The sequence below is a fragment of the Delphinapterus leucas genome, chromosome 9 (genome assembly GCF_059928025.1).
Source record: "Delphinapterus leucas isolate spDelLeu-1000000601 "Yukka" chromosome 9, BTC_Dleu_Yukka2, whole genome shotgun sequence".
Lineage (NCBI taxonomy): Eukaryota > Metazoa > Chordata > Mammalia > Artiodactyla > Monodontidae > Delphinapterus > Delphinapterus leucas.
In genome coordinates, this window is record NC_143137.1 from 35,191,478 (window position 1) to 35,212,758 (window position 21,281).

The following is a 21,281-nucleotide window of genomic DNA, read 5'->3' on the forward strand; positions in this document are numbered from 1 at the left end:
ACACATGCATGGAGCAGCAAAACATTTGACTGGCCTGACATGCATATTCCTAGCTGAGGTCGAACAAGGTGACACTCTGCCTTCTTGTTTCAGCTCTCGTACTGTACACAAATGTCCTTTTAGTGGGCTATGCAGTGCCCTACTTGTGCTTTTTGTTGGTGATTACACTGTTTAAAATAGCCCTCAAGTGCACTGTTGAACTGCTGGCTAGTGGTCCTAACCCAAGAAGGCTGTGCTGTGCCTTATGAAGAACATCCGCGTGTTAGTTACATAAGCTCTGTTCAGACATGAGCTAACAGTGATGTTGGCGATGAATTCCATGTTGATGAATCAACAGCCTATATTCAATAAAGTGTTTTTAAACAGAATAGTGGATAAAACAAGGTTATGTATTGATCAGTTGACGAAAATGTTGTGAGCAGAGGCTCACAGGAACCTAGCCCTGCATTTCCTCTAGGAGCAATGATTTCAGCATTTGCTAATTCAGTGTTTGTAGTGACTTTAAAGAATATGGTTACTGTGAATAATGAGAATTGGCTATATTTAGGTATATGTGCATAGTGACTTTTTATATACAAACTAAAGAAAGAAAAACTAAAAAATCTTCATAGATGTTAGGAATGCACAGAACACTCTCTCTAGTCAAGAATATAATCCTTCATACAAACAGAGTGGTTGACATCCATGTTAATCACATGGTTCCATCAATTGAAAGTGGTTGAATAACTGAGGCCTAGTGGAAAGAATAGAAGCTGAGGAACCAGATAATCCTAAATTTAAATATTAATTGAAAGACTTACTAGTTGTGTGGGCTTTGTTAGTACTTACCTTTATGCCCCTTTATAAAATGGTGTTCATGAATATTAAATTAGATAAACTGGTAAATGTGCTAAATACAATGCCCAAATCATTTCACTTGCTTAACAAACATAACTTTCTTCGTTCTCTGTTAAATACCCAGGAAATTGCCTATAAAATTCCCAGAGGGGAAATTTGGACAATTATACCTCTTGGAGTTTGGGAAAAAAGCCACTACAAAACAGGGATGATAATCTGGATTAATTTTGTTTAGTATTATGAACTCAAAGTATATGTACACTGCTGACAAAGATACTGTCAGATTTTTGTGGCAACTATTAGGATGCTTAATAATGCTTATTACTTTGTCAACACTTTTTTTTTCCTTCCAGGAGTAAGCAGTAATGCACGAGAGAAGTTAAACAAGTAGTCATCTACATAATCACTGCACATAGAACACAAAGAGCATCTTGACTTTATTCATTTTCCTAATTGTTGTAGTGGAAAATTGAAGCCAAGCCTCACAGAACACGCAGCTGTTGATAATAATGGGGCAGATAGCACATTATTAATAAAATCATCCTCCTGATTTGATAGACATACCTTATCAATTGCCAACACAACCTCTTTCCAAATTTACAATGTGATCGCCTGTTTATTCCTTTCTTCAGGAAGTGCTTATTAAGTACTTCCTATGTACCAGCACTAAACTAACTAGGTACCAGGGATACAAAGATGAATAAGAAATAGCTCCTAGCCTTTGCATTTAGTCAAAGGGTCACAGTCATCTTATACAAAACTATATCTAGTTTTATAAAACAATATCATAGGTTTGCACATCCAATTGGACTATGAGAAAACTGCCTAGCACTGATTGCTCAGGTGGTTCAGCACTGCTGGTCTATGGTCCACACCTTCCCCATGCTGTCTGAAAGAAACCAAGAAGCACTAAGGTGGGACCTGACAGGTCTCTCCAATCAAATGGAAATGGTATATTCAAGAGCCAGCTAGCCTGGTCCTAACTATATCTCAATTTTATATAAACAAGTGGCAGCTACTCCTTTGGGGGAAACTATCTCCCCAACCTTCTACCCAAAGTAAAGCTGCTATCTAAATGAGTCCCTCAATTCACAGAGGTTCCTCTAAATGCGTTGACTTGTTCCACTGATACTTTGGCTAAGTAGAAACCTGATGATGTTCCTTATGCTACTGCTGCTCAGTCACTCTGCTCAGTGGGCAGGACTCAAGGCCGTCCTTCTAAACCCGACCAAAACTCCCCTTGATGAGCCATGCTACATTTTTTTCTAATTCTTGGACTGTTGCCAAATGACCCAACTGTATGGTCTGCCACCTGAAAGACCACAGGTTGGTAGATTAAAGACACCTACCTCTAGGGCTTCAAACTCCGGGGAAAAAAATTGTGGCTGCTGATCAGATAGTCTGGGTCATTCCTATAGAGGCCCCCAATAAGAACCTGTTCTCTGAAGAGATCAACTGGAATCAAGATGCTGATCAATCCTGCGCCAGCCAGATTACCACCATTGCCACCTGGATCCAGCATCACACCAGGCATGGCACTGCATCCACCATCATAAGCTGAACACACAATGAAGGACTCCATGTTTCTGATGCAGAAGTTACCACTTCATGCCAGACTTTCAACACTGGCCGCAAGTTGGCCCATTGGTGTGGTGGTACAGGAGGCCACGTTTCACTTGGTGTTTGTCAAGAACTGTGAAGGGCCTAACATGAAAACTAAAAGGTTAGCCAGTTTCCTGAGCTCTGATTTCCACCAAGTGATGCAAAGAGGGCCAAGTGACAAATGCATACACAGTGGTTCCTGTAAAGGAGAAGATCACTAAGCTCAGGGAACCTGGATATTTTATAATGGGAAATAAGCTTATCCCATCTGTACCCCAGGGATACGCTGTCTGCTGGTACTTCACTGCTGTTGACACTTGCAGATTACAGCGGCACTGTTTCACTCCAACCTCAGCCAACTGATTAGGCTGATTCGTATACCTTCCAGGTGGCAACCCAGTTATGAGGGGAGCAAGAGAATCCCAAGTTAATTGTAGGTCAGTCTCCTGCAGGCTACAGTTGGATTAACGTGGCCCTAGGTATAAATATAATGGCCACTGGGTTGAATATACTATTCACTCGGCTTCTTAGAGCGGCCCGCCCATCAGGGCACTGGGGAAGGAACACTTTAGATCCCTGGAGGTGGGAAAGGGGAGGAAAAATTAATGCCGCTTGATCCTTAAGCATTAGTTAAACCTTCCTGATATGAATTCATGTTTCTCCTGATGCCCACTGGCCTTGACTTATAGAGTGTACGGCAACCGAAGCCACAGCTAGTCAGCGACCCTGCCCATGTGACTGAATCAAACTAATGTGGAATGGTGATCCAGACAAAGCTTAGCAATACATCTCAAAAAGGAGGAACAGGACCCTTTCAGTCACATGTTTTTATGTGAGGGAGAATGGGCCATAAAAATATCTCTCCATTGGCCCTATTTCCCCCTGTAATAATTGGCAATGACACCAAAGATCAGAATGTCAGTCTAAACTCCCTTGTGTGGGTCATACTGGGTAATTGACTGGCCTTACACTTATCTTGGCTGATTAAAATAAGACCTACTAGTCTTTCTTGCTGTTTATTCAAAATTGGCTGAGTCCAGGGCTCTGGGGGCATAAATAAGATCAATAGTGTGGGTAGTCCTTATCCTGCTGCTTAGAATCATATTAATAGTAGCTTTAATTACATGTTTTGTGAGACAAGTTGGTTTGATCTCAACCTCTGTCAGATTAATTAGAGTGGCCAGCAAGGTAGCCAACTCATAAAAACTCACCAAAAGCCAAGACAGTGTATGTGGTAAGTAAAATAATGCCCTCCTCCAAAAGTTGTCCACGTCTTAATGCCTGGAACCTATTACACTACATTACAAAGGGGAATTAAGGTTATAGATGAAATTAAGGTTACTAACCAGCTGGCCTTAACATAGGGAGATTATCCTGGATTATATTGTAATCAGATAATCCTTAAATGTGAAAGAAAGAGGCAGATGAGGCAATGTCAGAATTTTGTGACATGAGAAAGACTCAACCACCCACTGCTGGCTTTGAAGATGGAAAAGGCCCAAGAGCCAGGGAATGCAGTAATAGCTTTTAGAAGCTGGAAAAGGCTAGAAAACAAGATTCTCCCCCTGGAGCTTCCAGAAAGGAACACAGCCCTGCTGATAACTTGATTTTAGCCCAGCGAGATCCATTTCATACTGCTGACCTCCAGAACTATAAGATAATAAATTTGTGTTGTCTTAAGCCACAAAGTTTGTGGTAATTTGTGAGAGTAACGATAAGACACTAACAGAAAGTAGGGTTCAGGGGTGGGAAGGACATTCCTCCACGAGCATCTTGCCCTCCTACAGCTCTTACAGAGGCACCAAGAATGCAAGACCCTATCCTGCCTTCACCTGGTCAGTTGCTCAGTGTTGTGTTTACAGTGAGGAACCTGGAGGGATGATATTAATAAATCTCAGGCTTGTTTACTGCTTTCTATAAATGTGGCAGATTTCCATAACTCAGTGTTCCTTACTTGTAACATATATGCACTGTGTGCATAACATCTGTCTGGGCCCTATTGGCCTGCAGAACTTGGGAACAAGGGGAACCAATGCAAACATGCTGATTGATGTGCACGCTGCTTGCTGTGCTGTAACTAACACTTTCCTTTGTCTCTGATCCAGGAGTTTCATGTCTTCTGCCAGCAACCATGAAACAGCAATAGATTAATTTATTAGATTGAAAGCAGGATGAAATCTAATACCAGACCTGACACTCTGTGGCTAATCTAACAGAACACTGAGCATCTCATACTTTAATATGTAAATTTCATTCTCCAAATCGCCACAGATTAGGGGTATAGAGAAAAGCGATACAGCATTTTAAAATTCCGATAGCTGTTTTACTACTCTCCCCCTCTACCCAAGGAGCAGTATGTATAAGTGGGTAAGAGCCACTTACAACTTCTTCTATTTATTAGCTGTGTGACCTTGGGTAAGTTATATAACTCATCTGTCAGAATGGGAATAGCAATAGCTACCTCACAAGGCTGCTGAGATATTAAATGAGTTAATACATGTGAACTGACTAGAAGGGGCTGGCACACAGTAGCACTCAATGAATTTTAAATGTTTTTATTACTAACTGCACTTCAGTGGGAATTGATCAGGACTGGTGAGCATCTAAGGGGTGGGAAAGAAGGAACAACTGCCCTTCTGGTCCCAAACCTCTCACTATAACAATTCCTTCATAACAAATAAGGACTGCACATAATATAAAATAATGCTTTTATATGAGTTATTTAAGGGGAAGGTATAGAATATTGAGAATTGCATTTTAAATGGAAGTCATTCAAGATAAATCTCAAAAGCAGAATTTATTCAAGAAATCTGCCTCTGTATTTCTGTTATGTAGTTTTCAGTGCATTTGAGTAAAAGAAATCTGATTAACACTATAATTTAATTTAGTTAAAGGAGCTGTAATACTCTAAAACTATTGTTATAAGGAGATTTATTCACAGAAGTAAATAAAAAAGTATGAAGCTGATAAAATGACTACATAAGCCATTTTACAAGAGGGATATATTTTTCCTTCTTTTCAATGAATGTTTAAAGCTCTCCTTCAAGCTCTTGGTAAATCTATTGATCTGTGAAACACAGTGCACTCCAGGGAGGCAATTCAGTTGACATTATATATCAAATGATGAGATGAATAATGATCATACCATTTGGTAATTAAACGTCTTACAAACCTTTTAACTGATTGAACGTCAAAAAAGTCAAATGAGGTCAAACATATTGTATTTTTTCATTCTCATATTAATGATATAAACAATAGTGTTAAAAGATATACAGAATAAGAGGGCATAACAAAAATTACATTAAAATATTTCAAGATAAAATTTATATGAGGTATCTAGCTTACTATTGGCTATATATGTATTGTGTCTTCTTTTTAGCTTGCAGATTTGTTTTCTATTCTTAAATGTTTTGCTTTTAAAGTCATTACTGAAACATTCCAAACCACTTCTTTAGATGTGCAAAGGAGAACATGTGGGAAATGTTAACTATAATCAGTAAAGACAAAGTATCACTGGGAGAACATGGATTTTAGAGAAAGAATAGAAATCCTCTGAATCTCAAATTACAAGATTTTCATGTACAAATTCTATTTTAAACATAACAAGAAAGGGTACTTTCAAGAAAATTTGCACATTTTATTTATTCTCCAGTCCAACATTGAGCCCCGCTGAAAAAGACACACACACTATCCTCCCAGTGGTTGATTACTGAAGAGTTAAAGATGTAAAAATTAGAAACCCATATTAATTAAAGACCTGTAGAAGCTAAAGTGTTTGTTAAAGGCTAATTTCTGTGGTCATAAATACTAGGTCACTTACATTACAGTATCATAAACCAACAATCCCATAGTGAGAGATTTTAAAAATTTAAAGTAGACCCATATACCTCTTTGTTAACATACAAACTAAAATGTAGCTATTCACTGTATCTAGTTACATTTACCTAATAAAGTTATCTAATTACAATTGCATTTAAAGTACTTCTGTTTAATATGCAGCACCATATTTATTTTGATAACTTTAAAATTGTTAAGCAGAGTTTTATTAAGGTATTCAATACATTTATGATAAAAGCTATAGTTCTTGGAGAAAAGGGAACCCTCCTACACTGCTGGTGGGAATGTAAATTGATACAGCCACTATGGAGAACAGTATGGAGGTTCCTTGAAAAACTAAAAATAAAGCTACCATATGATCCAGCAATCCCACTCCTGGGCATATATCCCAAGAAAACCATAATTCAAAAAGATACATGTACCCCAATGTTCATTGTAGCATTATTTACAATAGCCAAGACACGGAAGCAACCTAAATGTCCATTGACAAAGGAATGGATAAAGAAGATGTGGTACATACATACAATGGAATATTACTCAGCCATAAAAAAGAATGAAATAATGCCATTTGCAGCGACACGCATGGACCTACAGATTGTCATACTGAGTGAACTAAGTCAAACAGAGAAAGACAAATATCATATGATATCACTTACATGTGGAATCTAAAAAAGTGGTACAAATGAACCTATTTACAAAACAAATAAAGTCACAGATATAGAAGACAAACTTATGGTTACCAAGGGGGAAAGGGGGTGGGAAGGGATAAATTGGGAGATTGGGATTGACATATACACACTACTATATATAAAATAGGTAACTAATAAGAACCTACTGCATAGCACAGGGAACTCTACTCAATACTCTGTAATGACCTATAAGGGAATAGAATCTAAAAAAGAGTGAATATATGTATGTGTATAATTGATTCACTTTGCTATACAGCAGAAACTAACACAACATTGTAAATCAAGTATACTCCAATAAAAATTAATTTTAAAAAAAGAAATATTACAAAGGGTAAAAAGACTTAACATGGAAAGATCTCACAAAAATTCATAAAAATACTATGGTTTCAAAATATAAATAAAAGTATGTACAACTAAAAATAAGAAAAAGAAATGCTTATTTGACACAAAAAAGCTGTAGCTTTAAAATACAAAATAAATAATTGAATAAAATACTGTATGCTTTCCTCATTCTTATAGCATCAATCTATTTATGCCACCAATGTTCTACTTTTACATGCCTTAATTAAAATTAGCTTATATTGTAAGTTATTGATCATAATGGTTCATAAAGTTTTCAACTGTTCAACATGGGCAGTTAAGAAACTAAATAATTTGTCCAAAATTTTGAGATGAAAAGTATACTTTCAAAAAGATGGAGAGATACTAGTTTCAGATTTCTAAGACATATAACAAATAGGAAAGGGTGCCCAGATTAAGGAAACATAAAAGAAAGGTAAAAAAATGATCCAAAAGAAGAGAGAGAAGGGCGGCACATGGGATCCTCCCGGACCGGGGCACGAACCCGCGTCCCCTGCATCGGCAGGCGGACTTCCAACCACTGCGCCACCAGGGAAGCCCCAGGGAATACACTTCTACCATCAAAATTTTGTACATTGTGACCGTAAAAACGTATATTGTCATTTCTCTGAATGATTCACGTTCGCATATGTGCAAATGTGTGCTCTACCAACCACTGCAACAACATGGAAATTCCTAAAGAGCATTTAAATTAGCTAACAAAGATCAAAATATGAAATAATGTGCAAAAGAGCAGTCAATAAATATGTTAAGTAATCATGATGGTAATTGAAATCCACAGTTACAATTCAGTAAGAGTAAGTTATGGATCAACTTCTGCTAATCACCAGCCTCAGAAACTTACCTCTGCTTTCTATCACACAATTCACAAAAGCTTAACTTCTCAAATATTGCCATTTGGTGATGAGTGATACTTCCACCCTTTTAATTACCTTCCATGAGCTGACTAAAAAATCAGGCAGATGCCCACAGAGAATTACACAAATGCCAAGTGCTAGATATCAGGGAAAATACCCATCCTTTGGGATGTTGATCAGAACTTGAGATGCAATGGACTCATCTACGAGGTAAGTCCTTCTGCACAAACACTCCTAGAGGGTTTCTCCAAGATAGGCTGACAAAAATAAGATGACTTTATTTTACAGAACTACAAAAGGTGATACTTAGAAGAGATCATAGAAGTCTAGTGCAGAATGCCTTTTTAGAAATCATTTTTCACCAATAAATCATAGATCTGAACTTCAGACAGATAAGCAGGCTGTTTAAGTTCATAAATAGCAGCAGAGACAAAGAACAACTCAGATCTCTCAACACTGAAACCAGAGCCGCCCAGCAGGGACCATATTGCTTTATAAGGAGAGTTTTGGAAATTTGTGGGGGAACAAATTTTTCGTTGGAACAATTTGAGACATTGCTATCAAGTGTGGACAGGGGTTTTGTTAGTCATCCTGCAATAATGAAGAATGCTATTGCATCTTGCGAGACTTTCTAAAAATTCATAGAAATTAAAAACTTGTGACTAGATCTAATCTTATTTCATATATATAGTCTAAAATATTTTTCGTGGTTTTAATATATACTCAGCCAGGATACTGTATATCAAGGTAATATTTATTTTCTTCAGAACTTGTCTAATTTTTATCATTTTGGGAAATAGCACTAATAATGGCTCATGTATTACTATATTTTTAGCTGTCATATTTATAGTTAGTCTATAAGTAGGGCATTACATGATTACTTCATAAGATCTCTTCTAATTTAGTCATGCCGAATAATTTACATTTTATACTACATTGATTTTTAAAAATTATATATCAACATATCTAAGAATTTCATTTCATATTAATAAAGGGAGAACTACAAAATATTTGCTATAAACAGTGGACTTATGTCTCATGGGGCTAAGAAACACTCGGCCTAGTCATTTCCTCTTAGGATTAATTCTAAATTAGCTTACACAGTGGAAAGAGATGTATTTCAGGTTTTACAAATGACAGTTCTACAAGATAAGTCACTGAGTAGTTAACATCTAGGTTTTTTTGTAGAAGTGTACAGGCATCAAGGAAAAAAGTCTTGTAAAATTCCAATTTCTAAAGGCTCTGGAGCCATGTGCTTCACAACATCATTGTCTTTAAAGGTGTTAAAATCCTGAGCAAAAATACAAACAAGGATATGTTAAATCTCTATTACTCAGAACTGTTGAGCAATGGGACACCTGGCTAATGGTATATAGCAGAAAATTATGCATTAATTAGAGAACTGCAACTGGTTGAGAATTTTAAAATTGTTTTTCTATTTTAAGGTTTTTTTCTTATTTCAAGAAAAAATACATGCTCAATGAACAAAGTTTAAAACATACAAAAAAGTATAAATGAGAAAATGAAAATCTTATAACTAACTCCCGGAAATAACCACTGATAATATTTTGGGCTGTATATAGACATATATATATATATATATATTCACATACATATGTACTATATAGAATATACACATATTTCTAGTAATTTTCCTGTGAAAAATTAAGGAGTTTAAGCAAAACTTACATGCTATTGAAACAGTGTTTTGTAACTTGCATTACTGACTTACCTAAATATTCTAGGTTATTCTGCTGTTTATTTATGCTATAATTTATTTAACCAGTTTCCTTTCCCATGGTTACTTAGGATGATTCCTCATCTGTGATGTGAGAAAACATAAGAATCTATATATCTAATCACCTAATTCATAATAGGACAACAATAAGTTGAACCAGAGAAGCAGCTATCTTCAGATGAGAAAAAAAAGGTAGTTTAAATCTCTTTTCCACTCCCTTCAAAATCCCACCAAAAGTGAAGTGTTACCTGTGTGTGCATGTGTATGTGTGTGTGTGGGGGGGGGGGTGTTTGCAGGGATAGATTCTAGAAAAATTGGAATAAGCCTTACTGTAAGAAAACTCCCCAGAAACTAGGAACATTTCTGTGCCAACCTAGAAGTGTAAATGGCTATTGTGTAATCCTTTGATTTTCTTAAATTATTTTTAGAAGACAAAAGACATAGAAACCACTTTTCTATTATTTTAATAACCTTTCTGAACTCTTGGGAGATAAACTTCCATCCCTGTTTTTCCCCTTACGCTCCTTAGTCCTCTTGCCTAAGCCCACCCTGTATTATGCAAATAGATTCCTATAGAGTGAAAGTCCGGTTAGGGTCCAACTCCTCAACTAATGATTAAAATGAGTATATCAGAATATTTACAGCTTCAAGTAACAAAAAAAGTAAACAATAAAGGATTAAGTAGAATAGAAAGTTACTATCTCACTTGGTCAAGAGGTAGAAAGGGCTCCAGATATAGTAAATTAATTAATCAAATATCAAATGCATTTATTTATATAAGTTTAATGAAGTTATTTAACATTATTTAATATTTTAATTTAATAATATAATATAAATTAAAAATTCTTGGCTAGGGAATAGAATTATCATAATTGGCCTAAACTAGTCAGTATCCACACATTGGAACTGGGGATAGGGTCAGTTTCCCATGAAGTATATGCTATGCGGAGTAATGACGTATATCTCAACAACATCAGGGTTCTGGTAACAGAGAAAGGATGTTCAAGCAACAACCAGTAGTGTCTACTTCAAGCAGAGTGACTATATGTCTTCACCTAAGACAACTCCAAGGCACACCTGTTGTCTAGGGTAAATAATAATATTAATAATAATAATTCTCTCAAAAATGTCCTGGATGATGTATAATACAGCTGTCTAGCTACTAGTTGTATATTTTTAAGATTTCAGAATTAACTTCTAATGTATCTTTGTTACAATTATAAAGGAAAATTGCTAAACCTACAGTGAAAATAAAAATAAGGTTTCAGGATGCATAGTCAGCCTAATAAAATTTTAGAGTAATTATGAAGCAATCCCTTTATATTGACTGAGACACTCATTACAACTCATTCTCACCAACTTCTTAAACAGATTTTATGGATTCTTACTAATATTTTCATACCTTAGTCCATGTTTTTCCATTTGAAAGAAGTGCTTTATTTAAAAATATATTCTATAATTCAGAAGTTAACTCATTTGGATTGTGCTAGCCTCCAAGCATTTAACATACAGAACTATAAACTGCATCGGGCTTCCCTGGTGGCGCAGTGGTTGAGAGTCCGCCTGCCGATGCAGGGGACCCGGGTTCGTGCCCCGGTCCAGGAGGATCCCACATGCTGCGGAGAGGCTAGGCCCGTGAGCCATGGCCGCTGAGTCTGCGCGTCTGGAGCCTGTGCTCCGCAACGGCAGAGGCCACAACAGTGAGAGGCCTGCATACCGGAAAAAACAAAAAAGAAAAAAAAAAAACAAAAAAAACCCTGCATCATAAACCTCTTTATGCTTAAATACACACTGCGTTTTGGGCCATAAGTAAGAACCACAAGAGAAGAAGGGCTATTCAACAGTCCTGGGCAACAGAGCATTAAAGGGCTTTGGACCTAGTCTGCCTTAGCTCATATCCTAGTTCTGCCACACATGAACTGTGCAACTCTCTGGGCCCCACTCCTTTACCTGTAAAATGGGGACAATAATGTTCTCTACCTCAGAAGTATCTAACTCATAGGTTGTGAGAATTAAAAGAGTTAATACTGGTGAATCTTAGAAGAGTACCAGTACTAAACAATTTAAATGTCAGCGATCATCATCCCCATCCCCATCATGTGGCGCTCAGGCTGCTGTCTGAGGGACCAGATTCTAATGCTAGAAGGACACATACAATCTCAAAACTAGTGATGTAAAGAGACAATAAAGTATTATGAAAAGTAGAATTAAGTGCAAAGGAACAAGAGGTGACCAGAGAGAAAAGTGTAGGGTATAAAGAAATCAAGGGTGGGATCAGAAACAGACACACTAAATGCACCTCTTTACTACAAGTTCCTCTCATTTTCAGTTTGGCATGTTGCTAAATGTCTAGAATATATTTATAAGGGACTAAGGCTTCTCAGAGTCTCAATGTAATGCTCTCCTCATTTCAAGAAAACTTCTTTACATATGACTTTCTGAAGGCAAGTTCACAATGAAAACCAAAATGTCAAAGCAGATAAATGGTTTGAGTCCAGAGTAAATGAGATGCAGTTCTGGAGAGAGGAATGAACTTTAACATTTCTGGTTAATCAGAGAGAAATATGTACACACTAGAACAATGAAGAAAACAAATATAAAATGTAAGGGCACTAGAACACTAGGAATATAAAATTATTTAATAAATATTGGGTAGGTGATTATGCTTATAGCCTTGCTATATGAGGAAAACTGAAATGTAGTAACTTCTCTTTGAGTTCACTCACAAGAGAACATGAAGCACGTTTATTCCATTCAGGCTTGCATGCTCTCAGAGTCACCCTGAACCTTACTGAACCCTATGGAGGAAAAAGGGTCACATTTATGGTTAAGAATCAAGCAGTTATTAACTGATAATATTACTTAAGAGGTCAAAAAAGAGTGTCAGAGATTTCTTTAAGATGGCTCATTGCTAATATGAGAGTGTCACGTATGCTTTACATCTAACTGATGACAGCTGAAATCATTATGGCATAAATAGTTCATAGTTGTGAGAACTGATAAAACTATTGGGTACCCAGAGACAAGAAAACATGTATTTAATGACTATAACTAATATTAAGCATGAATCATTACCTGAGAAATAAATGAATGAAATATATTAGCAGATTTTTAAAAAATGAACTAAATATTTAAGAGGGTATAAACTGAAGTTATCTTGAATTTGGAGAAGCCACAAGAGAAATTACAGAAGAAATTATTAACGTGACAGATTCTTTATAACGTGGAAGAGAAATGCTGTCTTTAATTAGCAAGTTCAGAAACTTTTCTAACAAAACCCTTTTATTGATTTTTCTTCTATAAATATTTACTTTTAATCTGACCCAGGCAATCAAATAACAGATCTTCATTTCCCTGCATCAGTCTTTCCACACATTTTCACACAGGTGCTCAGATCCTTGTATTTTACAAATTAAATATGTCAATACATGTTATCATGGCATCATATGCTACTGTCATCAAAATCTCATAGAATTCCAGATGCTAAGGTCACTCTAACTTCTTTATTCCTCCTCAAGATTATTTCAGATGATAATACATACAAAATAAATATTTTAAAATTCTTCATATAAATCTAACACTTGTATTCAAAAAAGAAAAAAAAAATCACAGGACAGTGTCCAAAAAAGGGTATTTTCATGTGAACACATATTTTTAATTAATGAATAAAACACTCAAGTTCACTAGCATCTTTTAGTAGACTAAGGTTTACGGTTATTTTCCAACCTTATGAATCTAGAGTGCGCTTTGGCAAATCCATTCGTGTTGTTTATTAAACTCTCTGAGGCTACTGATCCATGCATTTAAGTGTCAGAAAAAGACAAAGAAAAAATCATCACAGTATTGTAGTCTCAAAAGTTCTTATCCATATTACTTTCATGCAGAGGACCCACTGTTTAAGACCAAAAATAAAATGGCAATTGAGACTTATGCTTAACTTTAATTGTATGGACAAGAATGAATATTTAGGCCCAATATAACAAGAATATTTTTCCCTTGATATACTGAACATGAGAAGTATTCACATCTGTTTCACTGCTTTGCCTTCTTCATGGGCTTAAACCTGCCAAATTATTCCATTTGATTTCAGAGAATTCTCATACGGCAATCTATTTTATTTACTTTATCTTCAATAAAATGGTTCAGTGAGCATTAGCAACTCTGAAACACAGGTTTCAATCAGTCTTCAGGCAAAGGCGTCAATCTATATTAGACCTACTGTGCTCTGAGTTGCAGCTAGAAAGTTGGATAAGGCAGAGCAATGGCAAAAATGTGAGCGAGGCCTAATAAAGGCACAGTGAAGAGAAAGAAAGCTCTCCCCAGGCTATCACAAGCATCGCTTACACCATACCAGGTGCTGGGTTCAACACATGAAGAACTCCTTAATAAGGCTGACAGCTAAAAGGAGGCTTCAGACTCTAACTTTATTTTACATGACACCTACTATTACACCAGAGTAATAGTCCTCTGTACTCCAGCAGCCAGTAGTAAAAACTTGAAATGCCAACAGTTAAAAATGAAGTTTCATATTCACCCCTCAGATATTATAGAGGGGAAAAAAACCCTAAAAACACTCAAACCGCATAGCATTTCTTCTATAACATTTTTACACAATCACTAATACAACAGTAGTTTCAGTGGACCCTTCCTTACAAATTTGTATGACATTTTAAATATAGCCGCTGGATTAGATTTTAACCACAAAACAGTCAGTATGTTTGAGCAACAACTCATTTTGGAAAATGATATCATTAAAGATTAATTCCAAGAAATGTGGGGCAGTCCTGTTAGATACCGTGAAAATGTCTCCCAAAGTACAAACTTTGTAATAAGTGATGCTGGTTCATATTTGATATGGGCTGTAAAAAGCAGATTATTGTAATGGTGCTCTTCCCAGCAAATAAGACCATTACAAAAGTACTTAATGTTCAGTTGAACTGAAAAGCAGGCCAGTTAAAAATCCATATTTTGCTATTTTGTATAATGGTATCAAAAATTTTACTAGTGGATCACTCCAACCCACAAATTTAAAACTATAAATGTAAACTCTCTTTTTTATAGGAAAAAATTTCCATTTTTTTTTAATATAATGCTGTATTTTTGCCCAGGTTCTATCATCACAGTATAATCAATAGGAGGAAAATTTGGAATGACGGTTTAATGTGAATTTATACAAGAATGTTGTTCTATTACTTGCTGATACATACTTCTCAACTCATTTTTTTGGAGACCAAATATATTCTTCTTCTAATTTAACATTTCAAAGTACAGCACCCCAATTATGTGTACATATATCTAGATGCTTTCGTGTAATGCTATTCCTTACAACTCTATAAGGACATTAAAGGAAAAGAATGGAAAACTAGCATGACAGATTAGTAGAATAGCTTCTTCGAACTCAGATTCTGTAAAGGTAAGAGTGCTTTTAACTATTCCAAACAGCTCTTCTATAGAAAACCAGTACCAGACCAGCACCCAGACCTACCCAGACCAACCCAGGAAGCATGACTCTACAACACTAATGTGATCAATGAACAAGAGACTAAAAGTGGCCTCTGCGTATTATAAAATCAGTATTCCAGGTGAAACCTAAACATTTCACATTTTCTTCTCACTTGGCGCACTTTCTTATAAACATGCATGCCTACCCCATTACATTTACTTTAGAGACCACATATTCAGTATACCATTAATCCTTGTATTCCCTGCAAAGTCCAGGCCAGTAATGAAATTAGTGGAAATAATTTTTAGGGGTAATATAATATTAAATGTATTAATTATCTACTGCTACATAAAAAATTATCTCCAAATTTAGCAGGTTTTGACAAAAAAAAAATTTATTATGTCACATTTTCTGAGGATCAGGAATCCAGGAGTAGTTCAGCTGGGTGGCTTAGGCTCAGGGTTCCTCAAGAAGATGCAGGGTATTGCCAGTTCCTCCATGTCTATTGGCAAGAGGGCATAGATCCTCACCACGTGAACCTCTCCAAGGCAACTAGCCTCCCCCAGAACAGGTCATGAGACTGAGAGTGAGAGACAGAGTGAAAGAAAGAGAGGGAGAAAGGGAAGGAGGGAGGAAGGAAGGGAAGAAGGAAAGGAGAGAAAGGGAAGGAGAGAGGGAGGGAAGGAGGAAGGGAGAGAGGGTGAAAGAAAGAGAGGAAGGGAGGGAAAGAGGGAGGAAGGGAAGGAAAGAGGAAGGAAGAGAGAGAAAGAGAGGGAGAAAGGGGAGGAGGAAGAAAGGGAGGGAAGGAGGAAGGGGGAGAGAGAGGGAGGGAGGGAGGGAGGGAGGGAGGGAGGGAGAGGGAGAGGGAGAGAGAGAGAGAGAGAGAGAGAGAGAGAGAGAGGAAGAAACAGAGAGAAACAGAAACAAGTAAGAACACCCGAAACAGATGTCCTAATATCTTGTATAACCCAATCTGAAAAGCAAAATCCCATCACTTGTACCATATTCTATTCTATCAGCAAGAATGAGCAACTCTGGTAAATGTGGGAGGGAAAAATACAGTTGTATGAAAACTAGGAGAAGAGGATCATTAAGGTCCATTTTAGAGGCTGCCTACCACAGCCCACCCTCTGGACAATAATCATTCACATTCTTCCCATGTGCAATCAGTTCCAAATATGTAAGTTGTACTGGATTCCTAAAGGTCATTTAAGGGTTGATTGAGGTACACTTCAGATTACTGAGTCAGTGTAAGAGTGGATAATTTATAAAGAACATCCTTTGAAATATGATTCTCAAATCAACCACTGTTCTGAATCAAGGAGGTATTTCATATATTTAGAGAATATTTTTTAAGATACTATTTTGTGCAAGGCTACAGGAAATACACACATGATATTATGCAGGAAAAGTCCTGGGTTGCCTAAAAAGGAGGAAAGAACAAGGAAGTATGTAATGGAAGAAGTAGAGATGTAAATGTGCTTTACAGGCATGGAGAAAGGGAAAGAAACAGTAGGGTATGCATTGACAAAGATGTGGGCAAGTGTAAGGCACGTAGTTCAAGGTATACATACCAGTGTAATGGGGAGGAAATGTCGGATACTGGGGTTTTGTCAGATCCTGGAGAGTATTAAATACCAGGGCAGGCTGTTTTAGTCTGGTGGTTAGCCAGCTTAAAATAATGGATCAGTATTAGGCAGGGGGGAATGGCCTGTTGGGATTTATACTGTGAACATAACTGAGAATAAAATTTTACAGTTAGTGACAATATTCCTTTTTTATTAAATCTTACATAATTGTGAAAAACCCTAAAATAATAGGTTAAATGAATTTTAAATTAAGAAATTCAACATGCTGTGGCAGACAGACTCTAGTGTGGTCCCCACATTCATGCCCTGTATAATTCCCTCTCCTTGCATGTAGGCAGGACTGTGACTTGCTTCTAACTAATAGAATATGGCAAAGCTTATGGGATGTTATTTCAACGGTTATGTTAATACATATACACACACATACATATATGGCTCCATTTTGCTAGCATTTAGTAGGAACTCTCCTACTGACTTTAAAGAAGCAAGCAACTATGATGTGAACTGCGTATGGAGCGGGCCACATGGCTGGGAACTGTGGATAACCTCTAGGACCTGAGGATCTCAGTCCTACAAATGCAATGAACTAGATTCGGCCAAAGCCCAGTAAGTTTGGAAGAGGATCCTGAACTCCAAATGAAAATGCAGCCTGGCCAATATTTTGAGTAGCCTTGTAAGATCCTGAGCTAAGCCATGCCTGGACTCCTGACCTGTGGAAACTGTTAAGATAATAAATGTATGTCGTTTTAAGCTTTAAAATATGTAACATCTTATATAGCAATCAAAAACTAATACACATGCTAATCAAATCACAGAATGTACATTTACAAATTAGTTCCTTTTTACCATTTTATGGACCAAAGTTAGAATGGTATTCTGGGTATACTGACCAGGTGGCCTGGATAATACAGTCAAACTTTGAGATTAATATAATGGAGAACAAAACAACAGCTAACTTTAAAAAAAAAATGCTTACTATGGCCCTTATATGTATTCAAACATTTAGTCCTCAAATCGGTTCTATAAAGTAGGTACTACTCTTTTTTCCAGATTCAGAAATTAAGTGTTAGAGAGTTAAATGACTTGTCCAAGGTTTCACATACGGTAGGTTTGTTTTGGAACCATAATTCAAATCTAGGCAATCTGATTTCCAAGCTTACATTCTCAACAGCTACACTCTATAGCCTCTTTGTTTACAGTCTTATTCACTCTGTTTCATTTTGCCAAGAAATGTATGCACGCCATGTATGTGAACACTTGCCCAGCCCCTGCTAGGCCAAATCATCTTCCTGTACAGTTCATTTACTTTTCAATAATTTGAAAATTAGAGCAAATATTTTGTCAGGTATGATGCCTAATTTTTAGCAAGTATTTATGAAACTTACAGCAATTTTCTATAAGTATATGAATGAAGTTTATTTCTACTCCACTGAAATAACTAAAACTGATCTTTTATTTGGATTTAATATTCTTACAATAGAAACTCTGGAAATAATTGTAAATATCATGAAGTAAAATATACATATACACACTCAACTAACCATTTACCCATATACACAAACACTCTCAGTTGGAAGTTGTGCGAAATATTTTAGTTCCCGTTTCAGAAGTATAACCTAGGTCAGGTTCTGTAACCTCTCTGAGAGGTAAAATGGGGATAATTGTTCGAAAATAGGAAGATTCAACCGAGTATTTACTTTAGGGATTTCTGGGGGAAAGGAACAGAGGAGTGGTAAGGGAAGAAGAAAATTAGTATTTCTTGAAAATGGCTATGTATTTTCATACATACACAATTATGTACCCTTCTGGGAAAAAGACTCTCTATTTTCTAAAAGTCATTTCTTTCATGGTTCCATGATGTTCACTGTCAGGCAACTCTTACTTATAAACCTAAAATCCCCCGGCTATTACTAAAACAAATGTCCTGTTACTACTCAACAAATGAGAATTTAAATATAAAAGGTCTTACAAAGATGGGATATATCAACATAACCATTGTCTAAAGTAAGCATAAATCACTAACTCAGGAAAAAGAAAGATTGAGCATAAGCAGGTATGGGTTCTAATAACACGTAACAGTTCATTATTAGCTATAAGATCACAACAAGCTATACTACTTTTTCAAAGTCATTGAAATTCTTTGTCTTTTAGTTTCTCCACTTACTAAACAATGACTAATAATGTCAACCTTACTTACATCATAAGTAATGCAAGAGTAAAATTAATAAGTTTAATTAAAGAGCAAAATGAAGTAAAAAGTTGCCAAAGTGTTTCAAAAATCTTACATGCTAAATAAATGCGGAATCGTTTTGCTTGTATGTCTGACAAAATTATAAAGTTGGTACAAAACAAGAAAAATTCCATAGGCAAAACAGTACCTGAGAATAACTGACTATATAATTCAAGCACATTGACAAAAATCTCTCAGGGAAGATATGGAGTCTCTATCTAGAGAAAGTTTTAGAAAAGGTTAGAGCAATGCAGTCATCACAGTGAGGATCCTGAGACCTGTCCTATGCTTATGGTGAACCCCTTGATTAAAGAATTCTGGTGAGGATCCTGAGACACTTCCTACACTTATGGTGAACCCCCTTGATAAAGAATTCTGGGGTGGAATGGGCAAGAAAAACAAAGAAATCTGAAGAAGTCAGGGCACGAGGGTTCCCCTCTCTTTGGAGGTAAAGACTGGAGAGAAAAATGATGTAAACTCATCTAGAATTTCTTTCAGTTTTCTTTTTACAAGTATATTATTACAGATTTGGCCACCTATAACACACTGCTTGATTGATACCATAGTCAAGAATGACACTGAAAAACTAATTTCACAGAAACATTATAGAGTAAGAGTGGGAGATAAAGTCTGCATTTCTTGGAAATGCAATTCATGCTGTCTTTGTGGTCCTTATTTTGTACCAAACAATGGATTTAAAGTTATCTAAATTGACATTGTAAATACCAAGGAAAACTACCATTAGATTCAAAGAAGTATAACATTAAAAAGTAAACAAATGCTTTCTAAACAGCTGACTTGCTAGGTCTCAAAAAGTTTATTTAAAAAAATCAAACTTTCAAGAAAAAATCATGACTAGTATTCTACTCTTTAGTTGCTGACATTTCTAGATCCTCCCAAAAACCTCAATATCACCTGGGCCTTAATAAAATAATATTGAAAACATCAGTATAAAAGGCCAGCAGAATGGTAACAGAAAATACTCCAAACACTTTTCTTGTCTAGTCATTTCCTTTCAGTATTTCAAAACCAGATTCACATTCCACGTAAATTTGTGTTAATTTTCAAAAACCAAAGTGAGACCAGTTTTAAAAGGAAGAAGGAGCACAGCAAGGCGTGAAACGAAAAACCCAAGAGAAGAGACAGTGGTAAAAACTCCTATTGCCATCCTTGATATGTCTCTACAGTTCACTGATAATTTTTTTAACCTTTGGGCAAAATATTTAACCCAAAAATTAAAGGACAAAATAAGTATCAGAAAAACAAAAATAAGCACAACGAACAAAAGAGACTTATCACCGAAAGGTCACTTACCTATTTCTTCCAGATCTTCCACAAGACTTTCGAGTTAACCTTGATATGGAGCCCTAGGTAAATTCAATCCCAGCATCACATTAGAGTAGCCCTGTTAACAGAGACAAGTAATTGTCACTGCTTTGAAAATTAAGTTTGCATTTATGTCCCAATTAGTTCCATGACTTCATAGAACATAAAACACATTCAAGCATAATGCATTCGTTGCTTTGTGAATCTTCAAACGTGCATAAAATTACTTTTCTACATTTTAATTTAGAGAACTTTAAATCCATTTTTTGGTACAAGGCAAAGACCGCAGAAGCAGCACTAGATGCATTTCTAAGAAATGCAGATTTTACTTCCGACTCTTACATTGATTTGCCAAGTTTAAACTTTTGATGATTAAATTTTGCAATTTATAGAATAAAATCATTTATGTCTCAAGGTTCCCAACTGAAAACATGGCTGATTTCAACTGCCTCTTCAGCACATACTTAATGAGCTTTGTAGGCCTTTCCACAATTAACCAATTGGTAGTAAGCATTTTCTCCTTATAATCACAATGTAAGGGTTATTACACTAATACTTATTTGAATTTATATTTTCCATACCCATTTCCTATTTAACCACTCTCTTTTCTAGTCTCTTACTTCTTTAATCTGAATGATTTAGCTCATACATTTCTTAGGCTAAAATAAATGTTCTGAAGGTCCAACAACATGATAGGACTTAGTGTATAGATAGTAAATGGACTTCGACTCATAAAACAACTCTGACTGACTGGTAGGGACCACACGAAAAGC

The 21,281-nt window shown here is 36.2% G+C and overlaps 1 protein-coding gene across 5 annotated transcripts in view; it reads right to left on the reverse strand.

Annotated features, from left to right (window-relative positions):
- The window catches only part of FOXP2 (forkhead box P2), a 538,178-nt gene that overhangs the window by 351,919 nt on the left and 164,978 nt on the right, over positions 1 to 21,281 (reverse strand). For all 5 annotated transcript variants that reach the window (XM_089917488.1, XM_089917490.1, XM_089917492.1 and 2 more), the window contains exon 2: positions 20,497 to 20,587. The gene's annotated coding sequence lies outside the window, so the exon portion shown is untranslated. The remainder of the gene's footprint in view (positions 1 to 20,496; positions 20,588 to 21,281) is intronic.